The sequence below is a fragment of the Zonotrichia leucophrys genome, chromosome 4, assembly GCF_028769735.1.
Source record: "Zonotrichia leucophrys gambelii isolate GWCS_2022_RI chromosome 4, RI_Zleu_2.0, whole genome shotgun sequence".
NCBI classification, from domain to species: domain Eukaryota; kingdom Metazoa; phylum Chordata; class Aves; order Passeriformes; family Passerellidae; genus Zonotrichia; species Zonotrichia leucophrys.
The window spans coordinates 11,350,232-11,362,764 of NC_088173.1; positions in this window are offsets into that span (position 1 = coordinate 11,350,232).

Consider the following 12,533-nt stretch of genomic DNA (forward strand, 5'->3'; position numbering starts at 1 on the left):
AAATCACTTAAACAGGGAAGATAAATGAACGACAAAGGGTGATGAGGTTGCAAGTAGCCTGGAGCCCCAAGAAGAATAAAGCATGGGAAAGAATTGGAGACACCAAAGAAAGAGGTGAATGTCACACTAGATGGGAAAGGGAATAAATAAAGTAACATGTCTTTTTTATATTATTTCCCTGTTTCTTGTCAGTAGGAGTAGTCAGGAGCAGGCTCCACAAATGTCTCTGAAAGATACTTTTAGATGCATTCATACTCCAAGATGAATGTATGTCTGTCTTTAATAATAGATATGATTGCAGCAGGTATAAATAATTTGAAAGAGTACCAGGTAACTTGAGTATCAATAACACTAAAAATGCAGCAGCACAGGACAGCCCAGTCTGTGTCCTGCTGGTATCCAGGGTAATGGATGGTTTTGAATAGGTTATTAGGGAACTCAGTTTCTGTTCCTGACTCTTAATGGTTGCTTGTGTGCTTTAATATTATATGGTAATTGCCTAGAAAAGCAGTGTTGTAATAGGGATTGAAATTTAAATTTCCCTACTCCCAGCTAGGGACCTTAATTGTTGCATTGCAAAGTGATGCCTTGCTTCCCTGGTCCAATGCATGTGGATTAGTTTGTTCAGAATAACAGACTTTCAGCAGGCACAATGAAAGACATTCCTCCCAGCTAGCCTCTGGCCTGATGATGAAGGGAATTTCCTGGGAATTATCAGATAGGACTTCTGACTTTGTCAGATTGGACTGTTGTCCTTATGACCCCCCAGGTCTTACATCTGCCTGTTTAGCTGCTGAGAGACCTCTCCTTCCTCCTGTCATGTTTTTGAAAAATGCCAAAATCTAGGTGCAGACCCCACTGAAGCCTAACTAAGGAATTAAGTGCTTTAGATGACAAGAAAGCTGTAGTTGGAATGTCAGTAATTGACAGCTTGAATGCTCTCACACTCCTTATTGGAGACTGTGGTCCAAGGTACTGCTGCTTCTGCTGTGGTGGGGAATGGGGGCACATGGCCCAGGGCTGTGGCTTCTGGGTGGCAAAATGGTGCCAGAACTTGGGGGCTGCAGCTCTCAACACTCAAAACAGCTTGGCTGTGGTGGATTCATTGTCTGTGACAAGTCTTATTCTGGCTGTATTTAGGAAAACACCATGTTGTGGATTTCTTTATGTTACACAGCAGAGTGTTTATGGGTGATTCTCTGGCATCAGGAGGCTGACTGCTGTCAGATGAAATTCCTGCAGGCTGGAGGTTAAAGCACTCTGTTGTCATGGTTGGTTTGGTTTGGTTTGGTTTGGTTTTTTTGTTGGAATTTTTTAGGGCCTTTTTTCCATTGGGTTTTTGGTTTTGGTTTTGTTTTTTGAGGCGGAGAGAGGGCCAGTAATGACTGTTGATAACTGTATTCAAGTTCTTTAGCAAGTGATGAGTACTGTTCCCCTTTGCTTATGCAGACTACTTAAATAGTACTATTTAAAGTACTGCATTAATACAAAACAAACCTTTCTGCTGGCCAGTGCCAATTTTGGTTTCAGAAAAGTATATCACCACAGTTCAAAGTCTTCATTATCTTCTGATGCTCAATTACTAATGACTATTCTTTAAATTTTTTTTACCACAAACTTCACATTCATATGACTTATTTGAATTAAATTGTGTACTTACTGCCTTGACAACATAGTGGTGAGGTATGCCAGAGAAAATCATTGAGTGGGGCTGCTGAAAATGTTGAAAATGTCTTTGGATAGTAATTTAGGTTTGATCTTAAAATTCTGCTGCTGATTTTCCCTGTAATAGCTAAAAGTAACATAATTCTAAGGATCCTTGGTAATTTTCCTCCACAGTTTAGAAAACAATCAGACTGTGTATATCCTCACAAAAAGTACTGATGAACAGATCACAGATCTCTTGGCTAAATTAGCTACATATGTCATTTTTCTTCCATATGCTTTCCAGTAAAGCAAGGTTCAGACCCACTTACAGGCAGCTCTGGTGAAGAACTAGAAAATACTCTGAATGCTTTAACAATTAGACTAATTGTAGTTTACTTGATTCCCTAATGCAATAAACTCTTTCCTTCACAGGCCATTATTTGTGGGATAACCTCTACATTGCACGTGTTATTCATTATTTATTCCTTCCATTATTCTTAAAGGGACATTTAAGAATGGGCTCATGGTTTGTAGCACAGTTCATAAGAACAAATCTATTCAATAATTTTAGGAAGCATTTTCTTATGGCAAATAATATAATTTTCATATTATATTATTTATATAATAATATAATTATATTATATTATAATATAATATAATTATATTATATAATATAATAATTATATAATATAATAATATAATTATAATATAATATATATATTATATATTATAAATATAATATAATTTTCATATTATATTATTATTATTATCTCTTTACTGCTTTATTCCTATTAATATGTCAAGTAATCAATATAGGTTTTTTCTTTCTGATATTAGTGATTGAAAATATGTGTGATATTCTTCTAGAGGATTTTAATTACTTTTTTTGTGGTTAGATAAAAAATGGGCTAATTTCTTCCCCCTTTCTTTAGTGTCATTTCAATGAGTTTACATAGCCATATGCAGAATGACAACTGTACTGTTCTGTGCCAATTGTTACACCTTGGCATTTTCCACATACACTGTTTCCTAAGCAAGCACACTTTCACAGAAGCAGATTTATTTAAAAAAAAAAATCCCAAATATGCTTATTTGTTATTCTGAGCAGAAAGGGGGGAAGGTTGCATAGTGAACATGATGAACCAGCAGAGTTATCAGTAATGCAATAGCTTCAGTCAAGAATTTAATTGCCTTTGTCAAGTCCATGGGGAAGGGATATTACAGCAAGGAAGATGGGTAAACCTTGCAGAAGTGTACTGGCAGGGAGGATGGCTGCTAGGAAAGGTTTAATCACAGATCATGGGAAGATGTTTGAGAGAGTCATATATTGCCACAGTGTCAATATTTCCAGTCAAACCTGCCCACTTCCTGACAGAGTAGTGGTGTTCTTTGTAGATGTCAAGAAATGACTGACCAGAAAGAAAATTTAGAATCCTGGTTTTCAGTCATGCTGAACTGGAGCTGATACTTAAATAACCAAAAGAACAATAATGTGATGAGAGATTTGGTCACAGGAGAGAGAGGAAGAGAACTGTAAAAAAGTGCCAAGAGATGCTGGCTGATGGGGTTATTTGATGTGATAAAGAGACAATGGTTGACAATAAATTTCTCTGGCACCTGATAACAAATAAGAGGCGACAGTATAGGGTTTCTTCAAGCAAGATGCTGGCATCTGAATCAGAAAGCTGGAGAAGTGGGAGATAATCTAGCTGTTAGAGACAGCACAACACATTCTTGCCTTGTTTTGTTTTCAGGTTTGGGTGGATTTTTTTGGTTTGGTTTTTGTTTGGTTGGTTTTTGTTGGTTTGGTTTGGTTTTGTTTGGGTTGGGTGTTTTTTGTTTTAATTAAAGATAACCTTTTTTCCTAAAAGTCTTCCTTAAGATCTTTCTATTAAAGGAACCATCTGTGGCAGAGAAATGAAGGTGAAGATATAATTCCAAGTGACTATTTGCATAGACCTATCTGAAAGTGTCTTGCCAGAAAACAAATGGTTCTGAGCCTTTAGGAGCTGTGTCTGCAACAGCTCCAAGCCTTCAGCTGAGGGGTTAACTGGGGGCTGCTGAAGAATGATTAGCACTAAGATTTATTTAAGGGAAATTAATAGAAGGAGAAGATCATACAGGCAGTTTCTTCTCCTGTTTTTCAGTGCTTTCATCACTAGCTCACTATAGACCTAATGTCTTAAAAAAAATAAATTGCTGAAGTCAAAGCAATTTCATTCTTATCTGTAGCAGGTCAGCTGCTTAAATGGTGCTGAATATTACTTGCTTTTGTCACTTTTCTATGATTACAGAACACATAAATAATATTGCTATTGCAGCATCTTCCCAGTGTGAAGCTTGGATGTGAGATTAAGTCAGCAGGATTTAGCAAGTATCATTGGCACATGGTAAATGTGGATGTGGGGATGAACAGGCTCTTAGCCAGCAGCAAATACATGGTGATGTGACTCCTTCTGACAGGAGAGGAGGCTGAGCACACTTGCACAGGGTTTTCCAACAGCAAATGCAAAGTAATACATGCTGACAATTTCTGCAGACCAGCTGATGCACGGTAAGTTGTTAATAGGTGCTAACTTGATGGTGCTCCCGAGCTCACAAGATGATGTAATGTTGTGTACCACACTACTTTTGCTTAGATCCTGTTCTATCAGTAATGGCTGCTATGGCTATCACATCTCAGTGTATGTGAATGTGTCTTTCATTAGACACTCAGTAATCTTAATATTGCAAATTATGCCATTGTTCACACTGGCTGGAGTAATCAGAACTAACTGTGGTAAATGTAAGGGGACAGAAACAACAGAAAAATGGGAGTAATTGTTATACAGGTGTACTAAACAGAAGCTTGCACCAACAAAACAGAGAAGAAAAGCTTGAACCAGTTCTCTGTGACAACAAGATGTCCCCTCCTGAGCCTTCCTGAGAAAGGACAGAACAAAATACTGTGGGGAAGCTGTGCTGCAGCAGCCTATGACAGAAGTTAGCCCTCACTGCTCTAAGTCAGGTAACTGGGGAATTAAACCCCTTCCCCTTCTCTTTCCCATCCCCTCCCACACAGAAAGATGAATTCAAACATTAATGCAAGGATAGCATGTGCTTTTGATTTGGTGGTTCAAAGTGAATTATGTTCTCTATGCATGAAATGGACAGAGAGATGTCAGGGAAAAGCAAGAAAACACAAGTCTTTTCTGGCTGCCATTTTAAAGAAATGTTGTTAATCCACTGGGAGCGAGAAAATGAATGTCGTATTTTTTTCTCTTCTGGGTGGTAAACCATACCACAAGGAAGAAGATAAGGAAATATAGATGGAATTCAGAGTAAAAATAATCCCATGGGAGGGAAAAAAGTTTCTTATTTGCACCTGATGTGTTTTAGCCAAAATATGGGCTAAAACACATCAGGTGCAAATAAGAAACTATAGCAGCCTAGATAATTTAGAGATCTTAACATGAACTCATTTCTGAGCCAGTCCTTATCTTCCTTAAAATAGGCCTGATGTATTAATTTTCTTTCCCCCTATACTTGTAACTTATCAAGGAAGCTTTGCTAGGGAAAAAATCCTAAGTCTGTTGTTCTTGGCATAGTATTAATGGTTGGACAGACCTTACAGAGGAAAATTTATCCCTGTCAAGGGTTCAGGCTACTCACCTTTACAAACTGGACAAGATTACTGTTGAACATGGTATATCTGAAATAAGAACAGCATTATTTTATTGGAGAATTGCAGGTGAATGAGACAGATCAGACATGTATTATGTGTTCTACAGCACTCTTCACCTGGGATTCAATATGATTTATCTGTGAAATTATGTGTTGTTGATATTTCATACTGTAATGGCAATGTAAATATAGTTATTAATAAAATAGATAAATGTTGAATTACTATTTTAGATGTCTTATTTTGGTTATTGTGCAGTCTTAAGTGTTAATTTGAAGTATAATGAATTTTAAGAAAAAAGGAAAAGCCAGGCATACAAAGTTAAAAAATTATTAGCATTAGCAGTGTCTGTGCAATGTATTTCTTTTGTTGATTTAACTTCAGTCCTTTTTTCGGATAGGTCAGTAGTCCTGGACAGTAAGAAGAAAAGTTAAATTGGTAAAGGGACAAACATACTTGGTTTTTTGTGACTAGCTCCTTGCTTTCTTACAGCTGAAATTAAGACTAGCACACAGATATGCCACCAAGGTGCAGTGTTGGAGTGTTTTGAAGGCAGATGTCAGTTAGTTTGCACAAGGAATTATAAAAAAACATGTTTTCTGTTGTGATGAGCTTCTGAGTCAGAGCTGGAATGTGTAGCGGAAGAATACTCATCTGTGCTGTCCCACATGGCGCCCTCCTTAACCACAATTTCTTCCTGAACCTCCTATCCATGGGCATTTTTCAGTTTTTATAATTTTCCATGGTCTGAAATGGAAACTGTGGCAACAGATAGCATTTTCTAAACCTAGAATGGCTAGAATTCCCCAAGGAATCCCTGTATTTCCCCTACTTTGTATGTATCATAGAAAATTGACTGCAATATCATACTATGCACACTAACTTGTACTTCTGGGTTTTATTTGCCATTTACTATGAGCAGCTTGCAGTGTTTAAAAAGGGTGTAACAGGCAGTGCTTTTATTAAGAGTTACTGATCCTGTCTCTGTGAATATTGCTATAATGGATGGTGGTGCCAACTAGAGCTGATTACTTCTTCCTCCTCAGCACTCTCTCTCTGTGGAAGTCAAAACTTCAGAATTCCTTAATTAATCCTGCCAGCCCAGAAACTGAAGACAGTAAAGGCTAAGTATAGTGGAGCCTTTTGGTATAGTCAGCACTTCTTTCTTTTACATACACAGCTTGGATGCTGTGGGATCTCAGGATCTGAGTCCTGAGGTGCCGAGCCACCGAGACCACCCTTGGGGGGCTCGGGAGTCCTGGAATGTTGCCAGAAGTGTCTGGTGGCTGGACTTTGACCCTACACAGGAGACGACAAGGATGAGGGCTTCACTGGGGTGAATGGTGAAGGGATTAGTTAATTAGAAGGTGAGACACAGGGTTTAGGATTTATGTACAGGGGGGTTTAGAGAAGTAAGATGGAGGAATTGGGGCGTGTCCTGTCCTTCTTCTTCTTCTTCTTCTCCTCCATCTTCTGTGGTGATGGTGGCACTTTTGGATTGGCCATTACTAAAAGTGCACCCAGCAATAAGAATAAATGGTATTGGGGAAAAATGATAAATATTGTACACGTAACTTTGGGTATAAAGATAGGTGTCTGTACGGAGGGCGACACAGTGTGCTCATGGCTGACTGCTGAGCAGATCTCTGTCGGGCTGAAAGAACATCTTTTAGATAAACAATTAATAAACATAAAAACCGAAAGAAGAACTGAAGCCTCTTCTCGTCCTTCGATACGCGGGCTGTCCCAAGGCCACTCCGGGCCTTTCCAGGCCCTTCAAACAGACCAGAAAAAACCTGACAGGATGCAAGCTAGCACAGATAATCTTTCAGGGAGAATGGTGGGCATTTTAAATGTACTCTGGAACACTTTCAAAGTAGCTCCCTCCCAGGGACTGAATTAATCATTGTGTAAAATGCTTCTGAAAAGGAACTGTTCTCCTAACATAAACCTGTATGCAAAGGGTACACAAAAGCCTTAACCTCTCTTCTTATCTGGGGTTTATTTTAGGAACTGCTGTTAATAAGGTTTTATTCTAGTGAATAACCTGAAGATTTTTGCTTATAGACGAGGATCAGTCAGAGCTATCAGCCTAGGCTAGTAATAGAATAAAATATAATTATTGAGTTGCATGTTTTCTAAAGAGGTTTCAGTATGCTCTGTAAAAGGTTTAAATTATATTTCCCATACATGAGGGTAGTATGAAAAAATTCAGTTACTTGCTACATGATTCAGAGAATATAAGTCATGGGGAAAAATGTTACTGTTACTTTCACATCTTCAAATTCTAGGTTTCACTTCTTGAACTGAAAAAATATATATTTGGTGCTTATTCTTTATATTTAAAAAATGAGATCCATGAGTCAGAAGGTTCCAGATTTTTCTTGATCTCAAAATCTCTGTGTCCCAAAGAAGGGATTTTCATTTTGGTCACTTGTTTTCTTAACACAATGATTGGATGGTAAAATAGGCAGTGAAATAAACACTACTGCAGTACTTTTTTCTTTCAGAGAAGAATCCAGGCTTTGCTTAAAATAATGTAAGAAACACATTTCTATCTGAGGATGTATATCACAGCATTTCTGAGAAAGCAGTCTGCTGAAACTTACTTGTTTATAATGAGTAAGCATAAGTACCCCTCAATTAAGGCTTTCTCTGATATCACATCAGACTTGCTTGCATTTAAATTATTGGGTCAGCAAGAAAGGACAGTGGAACTTTTTATTAGCAGCTGACTTCTCCCAAGTCTCATTTTACATTTTGGGTTCCAATGCTGTTCAACTGAAAGGAGATCCTGTTAAAAAAATGGAGGTGAATAACGGAGACAACAGAGACAAGGCAGCTGCCAGACATCAGCTTCCACTATGTACTTCAAAAATATCAGTGTCCTCACTGATAGTGTACAGAACCATAATGTGGCATCTGTCCTTGTGAAACAGGTAGTCTTTTGTATTTTCTGGTAAGAGCTTTGCATGAGAGAAGTCTAGGATGCAGAGCTGAGTATTTTCTTTAAAGCTGTCTTATACGAAGAAGCTGCTCATTAACTAAGAACCAAAAGTAAATACTCATTTAAATTAAATTTCATCTGCTGAAATCATTATGGTGGTGCTGTTTTCTAAGGAAGTCTGTACAGTCACTGTTTGATGTACCAGAATATCTCAACGGTGAATTTCATAACACTCTTTCTTATTTCTGTCAGAAATTTTTCCTATGTTGGATGAGCCTCATCGCTCGTCTCTCCTGATGGTGTTCTTTGAAAAGCTGCAGGATGTCTTAATTTCACTTGAATTTTGGAGTTGAGGGTTAATTAGTGTACAAATGACAAAGACACCATGTGACCTCTCTAGAGAATATATAGCCTCTTCTCACATGCATCAACAAGTATACCTGAGATGTTTTGGGCCATTTCTTCCTTGTCTTCTTGGTTGGAGCTCTTCCCAGCTCTTGCTGGACATACATAAATATTTTTATTGTTCCAGTAACATGAGAGAAGATGGTTGGTCATTAGTATATGATGAATTACAGAGCACATCCAGACTAACAGGGCTACACTCACTCTAGAATACTAAATAATGAATGTGGTTGATGTCTTTTTAATGAGAAAGTAGAATAACAGAAAAGGTCTGTTGTTAAAGCTGTGTTTTCTTTGAGATACAATAGAAATGAGCTGCTTGAGAAGCAGATGACATACATAATTAATCCCCACAGTAACTTTACTGGACTCTATTGATTTGCATGACATTAATTTTCTTAATTCTTTTGGGGAGAGAAAGAAACACAGCAGTAAAGGTGTCCAGTTATTTTCTTATGTATGAAACTTTTATGTCAGACTTAGTAGCTCAAGCGCTCTGGGAAGTTGGGAATGTTAAAGGGAAATAGAAAGTAGACTTTAAGTTATTATCATGAATTGCAAATATTTAATGACTATTTTTTCCAAGTTGTATTATTAATGACTTGTTTTATTCAGGTTGTGTAAACATAAGAAGGAAGCCCTTCCCTTCCTTCAGTATCCAAGAGCTTTTTGCTTAGAAATTTTAGCTTGAGAGGCTTTTGTTCTTCCAGATGGGTATGATTTTTCTGTTTTCTTTTTCTCCTCTATTGAGTCAGAGGGTTAGTGAAACCAATTCATAAGATATTTAACCCCTTGTTAGGAAAAGTTAGAGAAACAGATGAGAACTGTGCTCGATCTTTCATTAAGCTTGCTGCATAACAGAGGTAGGATTCAGTGACAGAGAACTGGAACAATTTGAAATAGCCTTATTTCAAAAGTTTCAATGACATATTTAAAATTAAATACTCAAAGTTATTAGAAAATTTTTTGAAAAGAGATACATTGCTATCATTAAAAACCCTTTTATCACAAGGCAATGTGATGGCATGTCTTGCAAGCATTAACAATTCAAACTTAAATACTACCCTACAGAATAGGACTTGCAAGACATCTAGCAGTGACATGCAACATGAATTTTATATTTGCTGAGTACATGAATAACCCACTGATTTCTGTAAGGAAGTATTTTTCCCAGATGGGTCTATGGCATTTTGGCAGGAGATGGATTCCTGTTCTCCCTGCAGTGAATTCAGTATGGCCCAAGCACTTCATCCTGCTTGTGCCACAAGCATTCACATAATCTCAGTTTCTTGATCACAAGAACCATTCAAATGCTGTATTATTTGTGTTATGATATAAAGATGGGCCTCACTACAGGGAAGTTGCCTTGAATTTCCTAGTAGTTGAGATGTGAAAAATAGAAGACATCCCAACAGGGAAGAGCAGTAGAGGAATCACAGCAGGAAAGCAGTAGTACAGATAAGTTAGTTCAAGTAGTGTTTGCAAATTGCATAGTTTTGTTTCTGCTTCTTCAGAAGACACAAACTACTGTTGTAATGGGAGACTTAGGAAAAAAAACCAAAACCACAATTTAACTATGTAAATGAGCTGTACCTCAAGTGAATTAAATGCTGTGAATTTCTACCATTTAGGTTACCTTAGCTACTCATGCATTATTTCAAAAATTAGTTAAGGACAAGGTTCACCTAACTATTTTTCCCTTATTTTTTATCATTTAATAATTAACTTAATCAGGAGAAATGTTGTACTAGTTTATGAATGTAGTATTGCCCAATAAAACCCACATACAGAGCACCATCTAGTGCAGGATATCACTAACAAAAGCATTTTGGCTCATATGTCACTTGCCTGTGTTCAACTATGTTCTAAGTTCATTTAATATGAACTATCATGTTGCATAAAGTGCCAGACCAGGGGCTCTCATGGCCATATAATTTTGCATGGATTGAAAATTGTGACCTTTTGCAAGGACAACAAAACTGGATGCACTGAAATTCAGGTAATAATTTGTGAGAACCATTTACCTGTAAGAGGAATCTGTTTATCTTCCTGCCAGTAGTGTTGGGTGACATATTCATTAAATAATTCAGTGCAGTCTGTTCTCACAACTGCCATTATAGGTGCCTTAAGAACATCCTTTAGCTGCTCAGAGCCTTTGCTCAGGGTCTGCAGAACCTCAGAGCTACCCAGGTTCCTTAGGACAAACAGTCACAGGTATGCAAGTGACAACTAACAGGTCATTAATCTGGCTGTCATTAAGACAGGAAGAAAAAAGTCCATCTTAATTCTGTACAAGAAAAAGGCAAAAGGAACTTATACACAGGTGTTTATGGCTTGCTGAGGAAGGACAGAAAAGTGAGCTACAAGATAGTTTGCTTGTGGTTTTTATGCAAAGGCCATATTTTGCTGCTTCTGCAAGCAAACAAACATGAATTTGGCCCCAAGGCCGTTTATTCAATGTTTGTGTATCAGCATTATGTTTCTGATGCAGTCTATTTACCATTAGGGTGGGATTAAGAGAAACTGTCTTAGTTAACTGAAGATGTAGCAATGACAAGCTGGATTTCATCCTGCACCAAATAAAGATTAAGAGGGCCCTCGGGTACTTGGAAAAGAAAAATTTTGATGAACGCTGTGTATTCAGCAAAAAAACCCTTAATTAAGCATCAAAAAAGCCACTATCACTGTAAAGTTTTATACCCTCTTTGAAGAAGCACTTCAACAAAAATTTGAACCTTCCTCTGAACATATGGATTTTAGCTAAATGTTTGAAGCCTTACCAAATTCCCAATTCTCAGACCTGCTCTGAGGAAATAGCAAACATACTTACACTCATTTCAAAGTACTTCCTGGTTTTGAAAGCTCCATTTTTTCTTTCCCATTTGACCACTTCATAAATAATTTTAAAAAAAAACAACAAACCCACCCTCCCACCCCAAAAACCCCAAAACCAACCAAACAAACAAACAAAAAAACCAACCCAACCCCACAACCCAGAAATAAGTGCAAATGTTTCCAATTTTTCCAAATTTAGATACAGAATTTTTGCCTGGATACTTCTGCTCTTTCTACCTCTGTTACAACTGCCAAAGAGAACTGACTGCTGACGAAAAATGAGCAAAAAATTAGCTTGTTCTTCTGAGATGAGAAGTGAAGTAAAGGAACATGACAGGAATGTTCACAGACCGGGCAACCTTGCTCTCGTACCATTTCAAGAGCAAGAAGAAGTAGCTCTGACAGAACAAAATATTATACTTACAAAAGACATTCAGATATTGGTATGAGAAGTCATAGTTTTGGGAATGGTGAGGAGAGGTAGACTGTAGCAAAACATTAGAGCTGAAGAGAAGAATCTCCAATGGAAAGTCATAGGCCAAACTGCGGTACCTGAGCTCTGTCAATGCATTCTACAAATTCTAGGGAAAACAAATGCTGTAACATAAAAGGCTCTGTTACTGCTCATTTAATTCATCTAGAATTGTGGCTTCCATTCTTGTACTCTCCAATATGTTGCAAGAACACAGACATGGAAATAAAATACGAGTGTTTCCCTTGAACAGATATTACAAAAATATATATTGTTGATTCCACATTGCTGGTAGATATCATGATGTTCTTTATTACCATGACTAACAAAACATTTTCATTGTTATTTCCTCAATTTTTATTCTTTTGGGTTAAATGATTTCTATGAAATAGTAGGTATTCATTTTCAGTTGTTTGGGAACAATGTTCTCTCTAACACCAGAACAAATAAACTGGCCTGTGTTCTGCTATCTTGTAATAATAAAGACTATTTAGAACATGTTTGTACCTGTTGAGAAAATAAATTCATGTCAACAGGCAAGTCTGGCAGAGGAAAGAATTCTTTCC